The following is a 20,698-nucleotide window of genomic DNA, read 5'->3' as shown; positions in this document are numbered from 1 at the left end:
GGAAATGTGAATGACTCTGAAGATTAATCTTAAACGTCATTAACTTTGCTGTTCATCTCTGGCTGGTCCGAAGAGTTACAGAAGGGAAACCAAACACTGAGAAAAGGCTTGGGACTCAGATAACAAGGCAGAAGGGAGGAAGTTACTTAACCAGAAGCAAGGATAAGGCAATCAGGAAGAATTCCAGATAACCAGAAGTACCTGGGAGTAGGACTTCCCTGGTGGTCCAGTGGTTAAGACTCCCCACTTCCACTGCAGGGGACCTGGGTTCAATCCCTGGCCAGAAAACTAAGATTCCACATGCCTCACAGTAGGGCCAAAAGAAAGAAGTAAAAATTAAAAAGACATTTACATTTACTGAGGGCTCAAAAAATTAAAAAAAATGAAAAGTACCTGGGATTGAGTGACTAGCATGTGACCTAAGGAATGGAAAGACAGCCTTAGCTGGAACACCACCCAAGGACCCAAACTACAGAGCTGTATTTCCTCCACTGAGGTGAGAAACCTGGCATGACATTGGGTAGACACTGAGTGGTAGGAGGAGGAAGCAGTTCAGGGGAGGCGGGCTTCTTGAATCAGCACCAGAGAAGAACCATGCTGGGCCAGCACAGAATCAAGTAATGCAGAAACCAAAAAGATAGCTGTCAAAGACAACCATCTGAGTCTGTCAACACTGAATTCCTGGATAGTACAGTTATAGCATCCAATGTATGCTGAGCTTGAAAGGACCTTCTAGGTCCCGTGTTCCATGCCTAACCCTCTATGGAGACAGGGAGCAGGTCACTAGTGCAGGAGTCAGGACTGGCCCCTTGGGGGTGGACTCCTGTCTCGCTACCATCCACACCCCACCCACTCTGCAGTGTGCCACTCAGAGCCCACCTCCCTCTTCTCGCAGGGAGAGACATCCTAGCACTTCAGATGTTTCTACAGTGAGTGGTCCTGTGTCCAAGGAGATTACTGACATACTTGCCTTGCTTACCTGCCTTGCACACACTGACACCTGGGTAGGGCCTATCTCATCACCTGCTGAGTCCAGAGTCGTACAACAGAGTTGATGAGTGCTAAGTGATTCGAAGCTAGCAATTAGCACCTAGTAAGTGTCTCCTCTGGCAGAGGCAGCTCTGGGGACAGTACCAAGGTAAGCAGGGCGGGGCCTTTATCCTCAGAGGGCTTGCAGTCTAGCTGGGATAACAGTGCATGCACACTCACGCGCACACACACACACAAACAGAAACTATTCAAGGTAACCTTGCACCAAAAGAGTACTATAGAGAGAGTTCTGGAAGGTTCCACAAGAATGTGCGAGTGCACGCGCGCACGCGCACACACACACACACACACACACACACACACACACAGAAACCGCCCAAGGTAACCTTGCACAAAAAGAGTACTATAGAGAAGATTCTGGAAGGTTGCATGCACACACACACACACACACACACACACATACACACCAGAAACTGCCCAAGGTAACCTTGCACAAAAAGAGTACTATAGAGAGGGTTCTGGAAGGTTGCACACAAACATACGCACACACACACACACACAGAAACCACCCAAAGTATCCTTCACAAAAAGAGTACTATAAACCCACTGAAATGTGAAGTAATTAGCCTCCAACTAATAAAAAAATTTAAAAAAAAAAAAGAGTACTATAGAGAGGCTTCTGGAAGTTGTTGGGAGGAAGGAACAGTTTTGAAGTCAGCCTCAGAGGCTTCAGGAGGACACAGGAAGAGAGGAGAGAGGGATCTGCTGTGAGCAGCAGTGTGGAGGGATGGACACCAAGACAGTCAGGCTGTGGGAGTGGAGGCGTGGTTGTGACCATCGAGGAAGCAGGGGCAAGTGCTGCTGAGAGGAAGGGAGGAAGGCCCGTGGTGGGGGTCAGAGCCCCAAGAAGCATGGAGAACGACAGCTGAGCCTGGGCCCAGAACTGTTTTCATTGACCTCCTTTGACAGACGGGCAAGATAAGGCCAGAGAGCTGCAGGCACTTGAACACCAAGTTGTGGGAGTCAGGGGTTGCCTCAGGTAAAGCTGTGTTTTAGGATTTGTGCTTAAGCTACCAGGGTGGCTTGGGTGGCAGGGGCCAGAGAGCGATTAGTAATTTGCCTGTGTCATGTCAGCAAAGGCCCTGGGTTTAAGAGAGCTCAGGAAGCACTGGATGAGCAGGATATTCCTCCAGACACTTCTTAAGGATTCTATCTGAGACTCCTCTACTCCTAACTGCTGATTTTATGCCAGGGGGATAGAGTGGGAGAGGGGTGGCTGGGAAAAGAGACTCTCATGCTTTGTCGAAGGTGTGCAAGGAAGGCTCAGGCACAGGCCATCCACATGTACCTGCAGTGACCCAAACGCTCTGGGGAGGTGACGGGAAGGCAATGCACTCTGGATCGGTATCCCAGACACACTGAGCTCCATGGCCTCTGCGCCAACATCCCTATCATCCCTCCTCAGAGATTCCAGATTCTAGGAGCTGCGCCTTTCTTAAGGCCCCTTGTGCTGTCTGCCTGTCTGGGTCTTGTCAACAAGTTCCCCATCTTCTCCACCTTTGTAGTCCCAATGCTGGGCACCAAGGAGGTGCTCACACACCAGAGAGAGAGGGGATCACAGAAGGAAGAAAGGTGACTGGTGGCCATTGACAGAGCTATTGATGGTCCAGTCGCCAGATTGTCAGTGTCTGGAGGAGGGGGCAGTTGGGCATACTCCATCTGTGCTTCCCATGTGCCTGATACTAAAGAAGCCCATTGACAAGTCCTTGGAACAGACATCTACCAGACTGTTCTCCTCATGGAAGGAACACCTCTGTGTTTGGATCCAGCCTCCCTCATGTTCAATCTCACCTCGCTTCCTCAGATGGTGCACTTGCCACCTTCATCCCCATGGGAAAGTGGTCATCCTTCTTAATGAAGGGCTCGGGCAATGTCACAGAGCACACTGTCCTCCTGCCATATTCCACAAAGGATACGTGCCATTTCAACACACTGGCTACTCTAGCAACTGGGCTTTTGTCTCCTTGCTAAAGTGGGTTCCCCACCTTAGCCATGATGCTACTGAATTGATACCGACAAAGACTGACAAGCAAAGCCCTATGGTCTGTCAAAACCGCTGGTCTTCTGCACGCACACCAGAGGAGTCCCAATAGAGTGCAGAAGACAGAACACTCTACAACACTGAACCTGGAGCACTCAACTCAGCAATGGACAGAAAGAGTGGAGGCCACTTACATGAAGGTTATCTTTCTAGATGCCATGTCATTAAGATTGTCAAAAAAGCACATGGATGCCAGACACACCAACAGCTGTCCACAATTCTGAACCTTCACTTAGACCTAGAGTGTGGAGACAGGCCTCAGCCAGAGTCTGAAAGCAGGTCACTTGTTCCCATCAGAAATTCCCTTAGAAATTGTCCATTAGCTTACCTTGAGGCACAGATGGTAAAAACCTGCCTGCAATGCAAAAGACCCAGGTTCTATCCCTGGGTTGGGAAGATTCCCCTGGAGAAAGGAATGGCTACCCACTCCAGTATTCTTGCCTGGGAAATTCCATGGACAGAGAAGCCTGGCAGATTACACTCAATGGGGTAGCACAGAATTGGACACGGCTCATTGACTAACACTTTCTGTATGATCCAGACTACAACCAAACCAAAGTGCAACTCTTCTTAACAAAGTGCAACAGCTTCTTAACAAAAATTGTATTCTTCAGAAAATATTTTACAGATGTTTCAGACACTCACAGTTGAGAAACAAATACTTTCTGTCTTCTTCATATCCCAGGTCAGTTTCCAGATCTGTATAGTTGAGGACGTTGCCCTTAATAGAAACATTCATTCAACAATTTTATGACACAATCAGAGTAACAGTAAGAAGTCTGAACCAAAGGATGTGAAACGTCAAAGACAGTCTGCGATCAGACCTTTGCTTTTCAAAATGCTATCCATGGACCGGATACTTAGGCATCAACTGGGATCTGTTCAGAAGCACAGAATCTCACATCCACCTCAGAACATCTGAATCAGAAACCACATTTGACAAGATCCCTGAGGGAGCTGAATGCACACTGAAATCTGAGATCTAGGTCACTGGTTTTCAAACTGTGTTCTGTGGCACAGTTTGGGGGACCTCTATGAGGAGAGGGCCAGGAACAGATTAGGAAGAAGGGGGATGGGGAGCAGGCTTCGCTTCAGCTGAGCAGCCTGCCTCTGATCTGTTTGTGAGGCTGAACACCACCCCACTTGCCATTCAGATATCCCATGGGCACAAAGGTTGGAGAATCACTGTTCTGGACCAATCATCTCATTTTCTACATGCACAACTAAGAACTTCCAAATAGCATGAGGGAATTTTACAGAGATCACATTATAGTCCCTTGAACACTGTTAGAGAATTCTGAAATTTACAAAGCCTGGGAATCAAGAAAAATCTTCATGGGCAGTGTTGGTGGAATAACCTCCCAACTGCAGAAGTAGAAGCAAAGACAGACCCTGAGCCCCAGTGGGAGACAACATGACGTCCAAGGCTGTGCCCTGGAAAAGCCCTGTGACATGAGTGCCATCTTGTGCTACCTGGTTTTCAACAGAGAAGAGAGACATCCAAAGATAGTAAGTGCCAAGGCTACATAACAAGAGAAGAGCTGACATCCAAACCCAGGTCCCTGAATCCCAAAGCTCAGGCTCTGGATCATGTCATTTGCATCACGAGCACAAATAGGCAGCCCCTCTGTGTGCCCCGTGCATTGGCCCAGCTTATGAGCTACATGGGCACACATCCACTCAATAAAGGAGCCATCTACTGACAAACACATGAAAAGATGCTCAACATCACTCATTAGCAGAGAAATGCAAATCAAAACCACAACGAGGTACCATTACACACCAGTCAGGATTGCTGCTATCCAAAAGTCTACAAGCAATAAATGCTGGAGAGGGTGTGGAGAAAAGGGAACCCTCTTACACTGTTGGTGGGAATGCAAACTAGTACAGCCGCTATGGAGAACAGTGTGGAGATTTCTTAAAAAAACTGGAAATAGAACTGCCATAGGACCCAGCAATCCCACTTTTGGGCATACACACTGAGGAAACCAGATCTGAAAGAGACACGTGCACCCCAATGTTCATTGAAGCACTGTTTATAATAGCCAGGACATGGAAGCAACCTAGATGCCCATCAGCAGATGAATGGATAAGGAAGCTGTGGTACATATACACAATGGAATATTACTCAGCCATTAAAAAGAATTCATTTGAATCAGTTCTAATGAGATGGATGAAACTGGAGCCCATTATACAGAGTGAAGTAAGCCAGGAAGATAAAGATCAATACAGTATACTAATGCACATATATGGAATTTAGAAAGATGGTAAGGATAACCCTATATGCAAAACAGAAAAAGAGACACAGATGTACAGAACAGACTTTTGGACTCAGTGGGAGAAGGTGAGGGTGGGATGTTTCAAGAGAACAGCATCGAAACATGTATATTATCAAGGGTGAAACAGATCACCAGCCCAGGTTGGATGCATGAGACAAGTACTCGGGGCTGGTGCACTGGGAAGACTCAGAGGGGTCGAGTAGAGAGGGAGGTGGAAGGGGGGATCGGGATGGGGAATACATGTAAATCCATGGCTGATTCATGTCAAAGTATGGCAAAAAACACTACAATATTGTAAAGTAATTAGCCTCCAACTAATAAAACTAAATGGAAAAAAAAAAAAAAAAGGAGCCATCTACCCTCACGGACCCGTGGGATACAAACGATGGGCTTCTGTGCCAATGCCTGGGCTCCTGCTATAGGCTCAAGGCATGGAACATGCAAATTCAGTTGCTGTATTTTTGTGGTAATGAGAGTTAAGAATCCATTTTAATATCCATTGCTATATATCTGACATCTCCATGCCTTGGGAAAGTTAGAAAGATTAAGAAGGCAGAAATGGTCAGAAGAGGAAAAGGGAAAGAAATAATTTAGAATGTATTGACATATTAGGTTTAGCACCTCATTTTTATATTCATACCCTCCAAGCACTGCCTGGAGCTTTCTTCCATGGAAGCTCTTATTACCAACCACTTTTAATTAAAACTGAAGCTGCAAAAAAATAAAAAGACAATCCAATCAAAAAAATGGTCAGAACACCTGAGTAGACATTTATCCAAAGACACAGATGGCCAAAGGGCACATGAAAAGATGCTCAACATTCTTAATTATCAGACAAATGCAAATCAAAACACCAATGAAGTATCATCTTACACTGGAAAGAATGGCCATCATCAAAAAACCTACAAAGACTAAATGCTAGAGAGGGTGCATAGAAAAGAGAACCCTTGTACACTGTTGGTGGAAAAGTAAATTGGTACACTCAATATGAAGAACAGTATGGAGGTTCCTTAAACAACTACAAACAGAACTGCCATATGATCCAGCAATCCCACTCCTGAATATATACCTGGAAAGGACAAAAACTCTAGTTTGAAAAGATACATGCATCCCAATGTTCATTGCAGCACTATTTACAATAGCCAGGACATGGAAGCAACCTAGATGCCCATCAACAGACGAATGGATAAGGAAGCTGTGGTACATATACACAATGGAATATTACTCAGCCATTAAAAAAATTCATTTGAGTCAGTTCTAATGAGATGGATGAAACTGGAGCCCATTATACAGAGTGAAGTAAGCCAGGAAGATAAAGATCAATACAGTATACTAATGCACATATATGGAATTTAGAAAGATGGTAAGGATAACCCTATATGCAAAACAGAAAAAGAGACACAGATGTACAGAACAGACTTTTGGACTCAGTGGGAGAAGGCGAGGGTGGGATGTTTCGAGAGAACAGCATCAAAACATGTATATTATCTAGGGTGAAACAGATCATCAGCCCAGGCTGGATGCATGAGACAAGTGCTCGGGCCTGGTGCACTCAGAAGACCCAGAGGAATCGGGTGGAGAGGGAGGTGGGAGGGGGGATCGGGATGGGGAATACATGTAAATCCATGGCTGATTCATGTCAATGTATGACAAAAACAACTACAATATTGTAAATTAGCCTCCAACTAATAAAAATAAATGAAAAAAATAAATAAAATAAAAACAAAATTAAAGTATTAAAAAAAAAAAAACCTACAAAGACTAAATGCTAGAGAGGGTGCATAGAAAAGAGAACCCTTGTACACTGTTGGTGGAAAAGTAAATTGGTACACTCAATATGAAGAACAGTATGGAGGTTCCTTAAACAACTACAAACAGAACTGCCATATGATCCAGCAATCCCACTCCTGAATATATACCTGGAAAGGACAAAAACTCTAGTTTGAAAAGATACATGCATCTCAATATTCATTGCAGCACTATTTACAATAGCCAAGATATGGAAGCAATGTAAATGTCCATCAACAGATAAATGGATAAAGAAGATGTGGTACACACACACACACACACACACACACACAGGATTAGTACTCAGCCATGAAAAATAATGGAGTAATACCTTTTGCAGAAACATGGGTGGACCTAGAGATTATCATACTAAGTGGAGTGTGTCAGAAAGAGAAGGACAAATATTCTATGATATCGCTTATAGTGGAATCTAAAAAGATGATACAAATTAAATTATTTGAAAAGCAGAAACAAACTCAGAGAATTAACTTTTGGCTACCAAAGCAGAAAAACAGGAGAAGGGATTAATTAGGAGTTTGGAATTAACAGATACACACTACTATGTATAAGATAGTAGTACTGTGGTGCTGGAGAAGAATCTTGAGAGTCCCTTGGACAGCAAGGAGACCAAGTCAGTCAATTCTAAAGAAATCAACCCTGAACATCCACTGGAAGGACTGATGCTAAAGCTGAAGCTCCAATATTTTGGCCACCAGATGTGAAGAGCCAACTTACTGGAAAAGACCCTGATGCTGGCAAAGACTGAAGACAGAAGGAGAAGAGGGTGCTAGAGGGTGAGATGATTGGATGGCATCACCGACTCAGTGGACATGAGTTTGAGCAAACTCTGGGAGAGAGTGAAAGACAAGGAAGCCTGGTGTGCTGCAGTCCATGCGGTCACAAAGTCAGACACAACTGAGAGACAGAACAACAATGTATAAAATATATAAATAAGGTCCTACTGTATAGAACAGGGAACTATACTCAATATCTGTAATAACCTATAATGGAAAAGAATCTGGAAGTGTTATATATATGTATATATATAACATTTATATTTATATATATAATTTATATATATATATATATATGCATTTATATATATATATAAATCACCTTGCTGTACACCAGAAACGGACACAACATTGTTAATCAACTATGTGAAAGTGAGTGAAAGTCACTCAGTCGTGTCCGACTCTTTGCGATCCCATGAACTATACAGCATACAGTTCAAGAAATTCTCCAGGCCAGAATACTGGAGTGGGTAGCCTTTCCCTTCTCCAGGGGATCTTTCCAACCCAGGAATCAAACTGGGGTCTCCTGTGTTGCAGGTAGAATCTTTACCAACTGAGCTATAAGGGAAGCCCTATGTATACTTCAATTTAAAAAAAAAAAAAGTGAAGTTGGAAGAGCCGGCCAGCAGATGGCACAACAAGCAAGCAGCGCATTACTGTCAAACTCTAGTTTCATTTGAGACACAAAGCTGGCCCCTTTCCTAAAGCCTCCTCCAAGTGTCATTTGGGAACACTAGGTGGGCAATACAACAGGCCAAGGCCACCCTCCCCATATCATCTTGTCTTCACTGCCTGCACTACTCCTTCAAAGGCAGTAAGTGAGGGACCCATAATGGTAAACTCTTACTGGCACTTGAAGCTGCCACAGCTCAGGCCACTGGGGAGTTGGTCTGGGCAAACCTGCACCACGTCTTCCTTCTCTGCACAATGCATTAGCAGCAGTCACTCTGCTCAGCCTAGGGGACACTGGGCGCCATAGGGGCAAATCAACCTTCCGCTGGGGGCCAGGAGAATCTGGGACCAATGCCCTCACCTCTGTGTGTGTTCAGTTGCTAAGTCGTGTCTGACTTTTTGTGGCGCCATGGACTGCAGCATGCCAAGATTCCCTGTCCTTCACCATCTCCCAGAGTTTGCTCAAATTCACGTCCATTGAGTTCGTGATGCTATCTAACCATCTCATCCAGTATTCAGGCAATAACTCTCAGGACATAAAGACCTAGTATCTCTTTAAACCTCTTTCTGAAGTCAGGAACAAGAATTGGAAACCTCCACACAAGCCAGGAGAAGTCAGCCTGCAGAAGACAGTGCCCATGCCCAGTTCAGCGAGGACAGGCACCAGCTGCCAGAGCTGCTCGTCCTGGAAAGAGCCATGCTGGTCGCCTGACTCACCTGTGCACCCCTCTTGTCTATCTGCTGTCTGACCCTGTGTATGGGAGCACACAAAGCTTTGTCAAATCACTGTCTAACCAAATGACTGAATCAATGAATTCTTCTTGGGCAGAGAGGCAATGGCTTGCCTTTAAAACTGCAAGTGAGGGCATTAATCAACTGTACGCAGGACACAGGCCAGATGCCTTAGAGTCGCCCCTGAGTTGGACCCAGGCTAGTATCCCAGCCCCTTTCCCATGACCTTGCTCCAGCTACACACCTGGACTCAGTTCCCTCCTTGGATCTGACCCCTATGGGGGCCCTTCTCTCATTTCCCATCCAAGGAGACCCTCTTCACTACAAGTCCCAGTCCAGACGACACCCCCATCTAAAAAACCCTCCACGGTCCCTTGATGTGAGTCAGTGTTTGGTTCCCCACTCTTCATGCTCCCCAACTTCTGCCTTGTTTCAGGCTCTGTGCTTTACAGGTCTGCCTGGAAGATGTGGTCCAGGCTCCCAACATCCCAGCCCTGAGTGATACAGGGGTGAGTGGAGACCTGACGCCCTGCACGGTGGAGGAGGCTCTTGCAGGACAGGTATCCTTGGACTTGAATGTACTTTGCCTTGTGAGGTCTGGCACCCAGACCTGCCCTCTCCCATCAGGCTGTGCTTATACAGCTGATGTCTAGCTGGGTCTAGCTGATGGCCAGGTGGCCAGCACAGTGGAAGCAGTTCTCCTGCCCAACCCAGCAGTTGTCTGATGGAAAAGACGCCAAGAGCCCCTCCCACCAGGCTGAGTGCAGGGCAGAGCGTGGTGCCACCCAGGCAAAGGCACTTGGCATCCTGTGTGTACACACAGCCACTGCTCAGGCACCAATTCCTGGTGTCAGTTCTCCTTCTTGGTCAACAGCAATCATGAGGCCTCAGGCACTGTGAGGGCCCGACCACTGGGGCCCACTGTGGACACCTCCAATGCCTGTCTGTGCTCTGCACCTCCTGACAGGCTGGCAAGAACTGTCAGGTCAACATCGCAGGTGCAGGGATGCCCTGCCCAACCCTGCCTGCTCCCTGTCCCCTTGGTGGTGAGTCCCCAGCCAGCCTCCAGCACCAACTCCCCCCCACCCCACCCCCGGGAATAGCTTCATGAAGGACCCATCCTGAGAAGGCTGGCCTTGGAGTGGTCCGAGGAGAGGTGGCAAGACAGGGCCTTGGTATGGGGTTGACATCCCCTGCCCCACAGGTTATGAGGAGCCATCCTCGGGGTAGTCGGTGTGCACTCAGTCCTGGGCTCAAGGTCACAACCCAGCTGCTATAACTTTTGCTGAGCTGGCAGAGGGAGAGGAATTCCCTGGCAGGTGAGAAGATCCAGGCATGTGGATCATGGGAGGAATAGAGGGAAGTGACTTCTTTCCTTTGCTGTCTGTTGGGGGATGACCAGCCTAGGATTAGGGCAGTGAATACCAAGGCAGGGGTGAGGGGGATGCCAGGGTCTTACCAGTAGCTGACAAAGCTTCAGGACAAACATCGGCCCAGGATTCAACAGGAGTGGCTGAACCTAAGAGACACTGAACGTTCCACCAAGGCAGGCCTGACCCACTGGCATTTGAGGTCCTCTTCGGAAAACCTGCATCCCTGACACAAGGGCCAGGGAGACCGGGAGGCAGGCCCCTGAAGACCAGGATTCCCCAGATGTCTCTGAACTTCTGAGCCTGCGGCAACAGCCCACGCCCCCCACATCCCATAAAGAGCTGGTGCCCCCCCCACCTCCAAGGGAGCAAATGGGACTGGATTCCTTCATCACAGGTGCCCTCCATCCCAGAAAGCACCCCTGATCTGCTGCAGAACCCAAATCACTACCAGCACGACCCTCTAGGAACCACAGGAAGAGGTGATCACCTACTGCCCTGCCACCAAGGAGAGCAAAGTCATTGTGCAACACAGGCCGGGCTCGCCAGGGCTGGTGATGGAGGAGACAGATGACACCCCCTTCCCCCTGTCCCCACTGCTCAGAGACTGCAGCAGAGGTCGTGGTGTTGCACTGAGTGGCCAGGAGCCAGGGGCCAAGACGAGGGCTGCCGCCACCCAGGAGGCTGAACCTACAGAGCAGGGCATGTGGTCAATACAACATGGCCTCCTGGGGGCTCAATGGATGGGCAACCAACCAAGGTACAATCCAAAATGACACTGAAGCTAAGGGCAGCTGCCCCATTAAAAGGTCAAGGTCCCTCATCCAGGTTTGGCCCCAAAGCCAGTTCTCAGATCCGGAACCAAGGAACGGGGATGGGCGGGTCTGCGGGGGAAGGACCACAGCAAACAGACACCGGAACGACCCCGGCCCCTCCCAAAGGGACCTTGGGATCTGCGATGGTGAACCCACGCAGGGAGGTGGGACCACCAGAGGGGTGCAGGTTGCCAGATCTAGGGTCAACTTGACACCTACATGAGAGACCCAGTTTACTCTGTAGTGACTTCAGGAGGACCCCATGGGCTGGGGTTTCTGAGCACAGGGGGTCAAGGGGCAAGAGACACGGTGCCAGTCCCGAGGATTCGTCAGTCGGTCTTGAGCTGGGAGAGCCTAGAATGCACGAGAGTCCACTCACTGAAGTCCTTCACCATGGGTATGGGATGGCAATGCACACTCCACACTGCCCTCCCTGCTCCTCAGTCTCACAAACTAAATAGCTGGACCCATTCAGTGGGCCACAGCTTGGTGTCTGGACATCCCCTCCAGCAGTGGGCTGCTGCAATATGCTCCAACCTGGGCCTGACCATACAGGCTCAGCTACTTGTCTGCGGTTCCCCTCCTGGTGGGGCCCAACCACGAGTCCATGGAGGGCAGCCCACTGACTGTGGCGGCCCCTGGATCCTTCCAGAGTGGCAGTGTGAGGGGAGGAGTCATTTTCTTTTGTTCTTTGCAGAGTTTCCTGGGCTATAAATCACCATCACTCCTGGGGGATGGGTTTCTATGCTGCAGACTGAGGCATTGTGGGGTCCCTGTCCCAGCCATGTGAGGATAGGCCAGCTGCTGTGATGAGCAGAACCCACCCTGAGGGAACCTGTACATGTGTTTCTCATCAGTTGGGCCCTCCTAGGTCCCCATGGTCTGAGGCCCCTGCCAAGGAGAAAACCATGGTGGCTTGGTGTCCAACACTGCTGTCTTGTCACAGGTGATTTTCACCCTGTTCATCTGGTCCTTGTGCAGGTGAAGATACCCAGACAAGCTGGTGGAAGATGGTTTTCTTTTCTGGCCACCAAGCAGGCACCCTCTGCTTCGAAAGGTAGGAGCTCTTGCAGCCCCTTCTTGCTCAGGGATTCCACCCACGCAGGTGAGATTTAGAGGCACCCAGGAGGAAGGGGTTGGATTGGTTGAGACACTGAATGGTGGAAACTGGGCAAGCCTGGGATCCAGTCACATACCCCAGTAGAGGACATAGCAATGGCCATGCCCCAGGGGTCAACCAGGCTCTATGGTAATTAACCCAGACCCAATGAAGAGAGTGACCCTTTGTCACCCAGCAGGTAGGCAAAGGTTCAGCTGAATGATGATGCTCGGGGCCACCCAGTGCATGAGGACATGGCACCTTTTCCTGTGGTTAGAGGAGTGGACCCAGGGGAGCCTTTGCAGAAGGCCGTTTGCTGCATGTGTCAGGACCTTGGGTGTGTGCCCTGTGTTCCGGGCCTCCTCCTGTATGGCTCTTCAGGCAGTGAGTGTGTGGTCATGTCGAGTGGCTGTATTGGCAGAATGAGTTTTCCCTTCCCTTCTATCAGGAGGGAAGAGTCAGTAACTTGTGGAACCCCCATCACTGGGACGTGTAAACAGAACCGTGTAACGGTGAGAACAGAAACATGAAGATGTGCAGATGTGGAGGAGTGTGCCTGAGGTGCTGGTATTGGAGAAGTCATGACCCCACTCCCCCCTTTGCCCCTGAGGAGAGATTTCCATACAGAGCTGACCCTCTGTCTTCATTTGCCGGCAGTCATGTTAGGATCAAGCCAAGTGGCTCAAACTATGAACTATGTTGGTTCAGGAGGCCGGCAGCTGAGGTCAAGGTGTCGGCTAACGTTGGCTCTCTTGAGGGCTGTGGAGAGAGTCTGTCCCATCTCTCTCCCCTCACTTCCGGGGCGTTGTTGACCATGGTGGGCGTGTCTGGGCTTGGAGAGCTCTGCCTTTCTCTTCACCCCAGTTCTCCTGTGTGCCTGTCTGTCTTTAAATCTGTCCTTTGTATGGGGACAGCTGTCCTGTTAGAGGAGGGTCCATCCTAATCAGCTCACTTGACCTCCATCAACTCTGTGAAGGCCTTTCTGTAAGGTCTGTAAGGTCACACTGAGGTACTTGAGATTGAGACTCCAGCACCTGGATTTGAGGGAACACGATGTGACTCTTCACACCCTACAAAGGCTCTGAGGTAGGAACACACTGGAATGTTCCAGGGTTGGAAGGATGGCCTTAATGGCTACTGGGGGTGAATCCAGCGGCAACAAGAGCAGGCCGCCAGGGCAGGAACCAGATCACGTGGGGCCTCATGGGCCTGTGAGAACTGTGGCTCTTCTGTGTTTGGGGAAGGAAAGGCCCAGGAGGCCCTGGGGTGGGTTTGTCTGGGACCTTGTCCCCAACCTCAGATTGACGTAGAAACAGAGGTCCCTTGCAAGTGCTAAGACCCTACTGAGGTTCAGGCCCGGGGCTCTGCTCTTCTGCCTTCACCCCGTTCAGTGAACAGGGACCCCCCCTCCAGGTACAAGGAAAGAGGTGAGAATGGAGGTATGTGTGGTCAGCTCCCCTACTTCATGAGTTATCTCTCTATCTCTTAGCACCTCTTCAGTTGCAGAATGAGGTGACAGTAACCTAGCAGGTTATTTGAGGTTTGAATTCTGTGATCCCTGTGTGATGCTGTCCCAGGCCCTGCTGAGGACACAGAGAGGGCCTGTCCCAGTAGTTCCTGCTCTCCTTTGTTCTTTCTCTAGGTTCTGGGCAGGGGCCGGGGCATCTGCTGACAATGGAGGCTGTGCTGCAGGAAGGGCTGGGAGGAAGGTGGCTCCCAAAGGCATGGGGAAGACTCCTGGCAGGGCCGTCTGAGGTCCAGGGTGGCCCCAGGGCCGAGGCAAGACAGGTTAGCATGGGTCTGCCCTCAGCAGTCTTGGGCTAAGATGTGGGATCTTCGGAGCATGGGCAGGGATGGGGCTTGGGAGCTGAGGAGTGTTTGTCAGCTGTGGCTCGGGACATCGAGGGTACCTGGGCTGGGAGATGGTGGCCGAGGGCCAATCCATCCTGAGCTCACCTTAACGCTTGGCTTATGTGCCAGACCCTTGGCCGAGTGTGTGAAATGCTGCTGCTTCAGGTGAAAAGTGACCACAAGGGCCGGACTGAAGCCTGCCTGGGCTTCCAGCCTCATCTGTCTCACCCAGTGCCGTGTGTGAATAGCATGGGCAGACAGAAAGAACACAGACTTGCACCTCTTGTTCGATTCTTTATTTAGTCCAGTGGACTTTTGCTTTACTTTATTAGAGCCAGAAATCAATCTTTGATTACAAGATAGTGCTCTTGAGTCTCCCTAGGAATCTGGGAGCTCAGGGATGGGGCTTGTCCTTGACCTGCTCACAGAGGACACACATAATCTGAGGACTCTCCCTGCTCCTCCTCCGCCTCAGGGTCCTTGTTTGGTGCCATGATGGAAAGGGCCGCTGTCAGGATGGAGTAACAGGTGTTGTACAAAGCCATCACTGATTCACAATCTGGGTACTCTGGGGGGCTCTCAGGCAGTTCCCCTGGGCTGTCCCTTCCAGCAGTAGCTGGTGTACAGACATGGCATTGCTGGATGTACCCTCTCCACTGGGGCCGCCCTGCTCACTGGGGAGATGGTTTCCCCCAGCCCACCCGGCTACACTGCCGATAGACCAAAGGCGAGAGAGCACAAATGAGTGCTGGCTGGGGTTCTGTGAGCAGTTGGGGTTCCCTTCTTGACTTTCTTGCCCACCTCTTGGATGCACTGGTTGTGGTGGAGTCAAGGAGAGTGTCTGGTTGCCACCGCTCACTTCTTTCTCTTTGGGGTCGCTGTTATACCAGTGGTGGGCTGAGCAGTTGTTCTGAGGTTATCTTTCCTTTGGATGTTCTGCAGGAGGAGAGGCTTGTCTCTCTGAAAATTGGAGTTGCAATAGATCTGAAAGGAAATGAATCACTTTTGCCATGGTGGGGGATAGGAGCCCTTCCTCCCCGCTCTCCTCCCCACCACTGTCCTGGCCTTGCCTAAGTTTGGAGATAAGGTCTCTTCATTCCTGGCATGTTATGAGGCCCTAGCATGTCGCTCCTCGCTTGATGTGTTACTGGCCCTCCCTGACATCAAGTGGCCCCTCAGGGTCTGAAGTCACCCCTGCAGGTTCTGTCTAAGGGGGTTCATGGAACACGACAGGCCCTGCTTTCTCCTCTTTCATTAGCCACCCTCTCACAAGAAAAACGTTCTCCTGGCAAATGAAACCGGTCCGCACTTAGCTCGTCTAGCCTAGTCTCCCTGGAATGGCTTTCTACGTTGCCATCATCCTCTTCTTCCCTGCAGAGTGACCTGGAGGGTGGATTTTACTGAACCCATAGAGGTTCAGTTCACGGATGAAACTCTTCACGCTGTTTGTCTCGAAGATCCTGTCTGTGCCTCTGTGCTGGAGGACCTCCATCTAGAAGAGATCTGCCCTGATGACCACCGTGTCTCCCTCATTGTTCCAGTGCACAGAGGTAAATGCCACATCCTCCACAATCCTCCAGAGCTTCCTGGGGAAGGACAGCCCTAGGATGGCATCGTTTTCTTCCTCGTTGGCCACTTCTGGGTTTGGGCCCTGTGGGGGCAAATTGTCATGGAGGTCTGGATCGGGGCTCTCGGGTTGGTCACCCTGCTTCTCCAGAGCCTCCCTTGAATCTACGTTTGAATCTAGGGAAGAATCACAGGGATCCCCTGCTGTGGGATCCCCATCAGTTGATGGGGTCAGCAGGGCTGCACGTGCCTCATGGGAAATCTGACTAGCCATGGAACCAGTCTAACTCAGGAGCATTCTCTATCCAAGCAGTGAATGCTCAGGGCAGAAGGGCCTCAGACCACTGTCGGGGTGCCCTGTAAATAATCTCTGGAGATTCTAGAATCTGTATCACAGGCCAGGCAGCCCATTAAGTAGTCAGCCCCCTTAATTGTTTCATGATGTCCCAGAGGTGACGTGGAGAGGCAGCCCTGGCCCAGTGTGGGGGAGGGGGGGGATGGAGACAGAGATGGGGTCCCCAGCTTGTCTCTTGTCTGAAAGTACAGAAAAGTATCATTCAAGTTTCATGCAAAGGCTCCCATCTGTGGCCAGGCCCCTTGTTTCAGGGAGCCAGGCCCTGGATGGGTTGACAAACATGCCCCTGGCTCCACTCCCTCCCTACCAATGGGCAGGCCTGTGGCTGGCTTCTGCTGAAGGGCCAGGTCCTGGCAAGTCCTGGCTGGGCTACCAACAAGAGAGACCCCAGGAGTCAGATGGGCTCCTGGCAAGTGTCCCTCCCAGAAGATGGGGTCCGTAACGGGCTGTTTTGGCCTAGCCTGAGTTGGTGGCCCCACACCCCCACCCCAGCCCCCAGCCTTGCCCCTCTTCTGGCTTTGTTGTCTTCTGGCTGGTGCTGTCGGTTGCTAGGTCCTACTCAGATGGCCCCAAAGTCAGAGTCCTGTTGTCCTGCCACCACTGCCACCCAGGTCAGGCTCTCCCCAGAGTAGGGCTGCGCTCAAGCACAGTGGAGGGAACTCACATTCCACTTGACTGTTCCCCAAGCACCTGAGACACAGACTCCCCAGGATGCCCTGTAGGAGGGCCCAGCCAGGTGCTCTGCTGAGCTTGCAGCCTCCCGAGCTCTGCCCACCCCCAGATGCCATCCCACTGCAGATCACGGGCTGCTGTCTTCAGTTTCCATTTCTTCCCATAAAGACTGCTCTCGTGACCCTAGAGTCCTCACTTTGGCAACACCTGTGTGTGTGCTTTTCTTATCTCCCGCCCAGAGCCTCGAATTCAGGCTCCCTGGAGGCTGCCTCAAAATTACTGTTTCCTTCATCAATGGGTTGCCTGGGCTTCTGCTACCCCTGATCCTGGCCTCCCGTGTCCAACTTGGGTGTCCGTGGATACCTGCCCTTTGAAGGACTTGAGCGGGGGCTCAAGGTACAGCCTGTCCTATTGAAAACAAGCATTTCACTGGTCCTCTCCAAGGCCAGCTCTGATCCCCGCCCCTGCCCCTGTCTCCACCACCACTGTGGACCTGTTCTCCCTTACCCAGATGGCAGGTACATCGAATGATTTTGTTGGCACTGGTTAGGTGCCATTCAAGGGGCGTCCTTTACAGACACTCACTCCCAGAGACATGTCTGACTTGTTGAGCTAGATGTGACCAGAGGAAGCCCCCGTCTACCTGTATTTGAAAATGGATGAGAGCCCGGGTGTGGGAGTGGACAAAACTCCAGTGAGAGTCACCTGTTTTCACTGCACGTGGGCGACAGGGCAGTGGGTTTGGAGATGCGTGTCCTCTGACCTTGGTGGGCCACTTGTCTTCAAAATCACAGAACAGACCGGCACCTTGGAGAGGCCCGTGTGTGTGAGGACCCTATGATACTGTCCCCCTAGAGACAGTGTTCTCCCAGTTCTGCCACTCATCAGGGTCATTTGCCCAGTGTGAGGGCCATGGCCTGGTGTCTGAAAGGGGAGAGCTAAGAGGGTGTGTAAGAGGCTCACCCAGGGGCCTTTCAGCCTGAGGACTGGAGACCAGAATGGAGCTTGCAGGCCTCGACCTGTGCTTGCTCCCTTGCCTTTACGCTGCTAAACAGGTTGACAAAGCATTCCTTCAGGTTGGTTCATCTGACTGGGACACGACCCTAGAGGCTGTGATCATCACTGGGGGACCCTGGTGGCTCCTCTGAAGGGGACCGAAGACCGTGGTATCTGTTGCAGCCTGGCTAGATGGCCTTTCTTGCCCCCGCTCCCCCCACCTTGGGGCCCCTCCTCACCCCCTGGGTCCAGAGGAAGCTGTCTTTTCTGGTCCCCCTCCTCCAGGCACCATTTGGGCCCTGGCAGTGGGTTTGTGCGCCACCAAGTAGTTTTGTCAGCTGTGGCTCAGGACACATGCATTGTGCACACACAAGCCCTCATGACGTCAAAGGCCTGCCCTTCTCAGCCTCGCTCTACTGCCCCTGCCCTTGGCGTTCCCGCTCAGATGTCCCCAACCCAGAGGCCCTCCAGCTGCTCCCCACCCTCACTGCATCTGGTGTGAGGAGCCCCACGTGTTGGGCTGCAGGGTACGCCTGAGGGACGCGGTGCAGCTGGCAGGGCCTGGCCTTTGTTGGCACTGTGATGGTGGGGCACGAATCTCTCACACTGTTGCCTGCAGACACTCCTCCACTCTCCACTGTGGGAAGTGGCCGATTGCTTTGTGGTCCAGGCCATGTCAGAGAATATGCACTTCAATAGGATGCGGAATAGCTAATCAGCCAAACATGATGATTCATAAATAAAACTAGTTAACTTTTCCAGGTGGACCATAGTGTTATTAGCTCAGTAGTGTTCAATTCTTTGAGACTCCATGGACTGTGTAGACCACCAGTGTCCTCTGTCCTTGCAATTCTCCAGGCAAGAATACTGGAGTGGGTTGCCATGCCCTTCCCCAGGCGATCTTCCTGACCCAGGGTTCGAACCCAGGTCTCCCGCATTGCAAGCAGGTTTTTATCCTTTTAGCTACCCCAGCAGCCCCTTTTCCAGTTAGAGGGCCTGTTACATTTGGTTGTTGAGGAGTGTTCCAGCAGGAAAAAGCTGCTCCAGGAAAAGCAAGAACCACTCTTTGCCTCTGTCCCAGCCTGTCTTCCATCCAAACCATTAAATTCCTTCATTGCAGCCCCAACAAAGATCAAGTTGTTGATTAATGGCCAATTACAAAAAGAGATCATTTAAAGCTCAATAACACCTTAGGTTCTGGATCCTCGGTACCAGGAAAGAGAGGGCAGTTCCATGGATTTTTAGGGGCATCACTTCAAGGGAGGGTGACCAAAGTTCTGCAGGATTCCTGGCAGATATGGGGTGGAAAACACATCCTTTGCCCCTGTGGTCAACAGCAATGTGACAAGAGCCAGGGCCCCTTCCTTTCTGCCCCAGAAAGAGATCTCTCTGGGCTTTATCCACGATGCAAAAGGACACTTCACAGCAATGATCCATTTCAGATGTTCCCATCACCCCCAAGACACAATGCAGTCCTGAGGGGTGCCACCACCCAACCTCATCACAATCACATCTCACAGAAGGGACCCAGCTTCCCAAAGCCCCAGACCACCCTGGCTCAAGCACAAACCCCAGGGCATTCCTCCTGTAGCCCCACAGCCCTGCTCTGTGTTGCCTTGCTCTGTGGGACCTGGGGATGTCTCTCCAACTTCCCCGTGTGACTCTGGCTCCTAGACCATCGCTGTAGGAGTGGGGGGTGTCCTGCTTCTCCTAGTCTCCCGACTGCTAACATGGCCTGTCAGGGAGCAGAGGCTCAGCAAAAGTCTTTGGAATAAATGAGCCAGTGGGCACGGGGCTCAGACTAATTGTCTGCTATGCCCTTAAATAACCCAGACAAATCCAAATAAACAGGGATAACTTAGTTTTTGAGACTGATACCCAAAAAGGGCAGTAACGTGAATTCACTACGATCACCTTTATTATTATCTAAATCTCTCCCCATCAATATTGCTGCTAAGTAAGCTCATGTTTCCAAAACAGTTCTAATTCCAATTCCAATGTATCCCTTTCAGGGTCACAAATTAAAATGGAAGAGTGCCCAATCTCTTTTACAAAAGAGCAAAACTCTTGTACTTGAACTGGGTAACCACAAACACATTTTGATCCTCATCATTCACAAACTAGGACATTAAAGGTTATTTAGCCTTCTGTTAAACTATCAAAGTGTGGAAATTTTCTAAAGAAAACAGAGATGAATCTCCATGTCATCGTAGAGATCAGGAACCCAAAGTTGCTACACAGCAGTTCTGCCAACTGGCCCAGGCCCTCACTTCTGAGGAGGCTATCCATTCAGTCTTCAATCACAGAGGGAAGGATCACCTGGCTGCTGCTCTGACTCAGGCCCCCTTTTCCTCCTCCCTTGCCACACTGCAGACAGGGGTGGGAAGGCCCCCAAAGTACTTTGTTTGACTCTGAGCAGAAACACCATGACTTGCCACTTGCTGGTCTCTGCCTAGGCTTGCGAACCCCGCAGAAACTCACAGCAGGCAGAGTGGCTGCCCTCCCCAGGGGCAGAGGAGGCTGAGGGGGATGCAGCCTCTGCTGCCTCAAACCCCAAGAGCTACACCTCCACAGGGCCCTGGACCTCGCCTGGGTCCTGAAGGTCTTCCTTGGCCTTG

At 50.4% G+C, this 20,698-nt stretch overlaps 2 pseudogenes; one reads left to right on the top strand and one right to left on the bottom strand.

The window, feature by feature from the left end:
* The window catches only part of LOC122688978, a 735,084-nt pseudogene that overhangs the window by 634,728 nt on the left and 79,658 nt on the right, over positions 1-20,698 (top strand).
* On the bottom strand, positions 14,886-16,331 carry LOC122688970 (annotated as a pseudogene).

Source organism: Cervus elaphus, chromosome X (genome assembly GCF_910594005.1).
Source record: "Cervus elaphus chromosome X, mCerEla1.1, whole genome shotgun sequence".
NCBI classification, from domain to species: Eukaryota; Metazoa; Chordata; class Mammalia; order Artiodactyla; family Cervidae; genus Cervus; species Cervus elaphus.
Note: the sequence above shows the minus strand (reverse complement) of the source record. Positions and strands in the feature narration are given on the sequence as shown.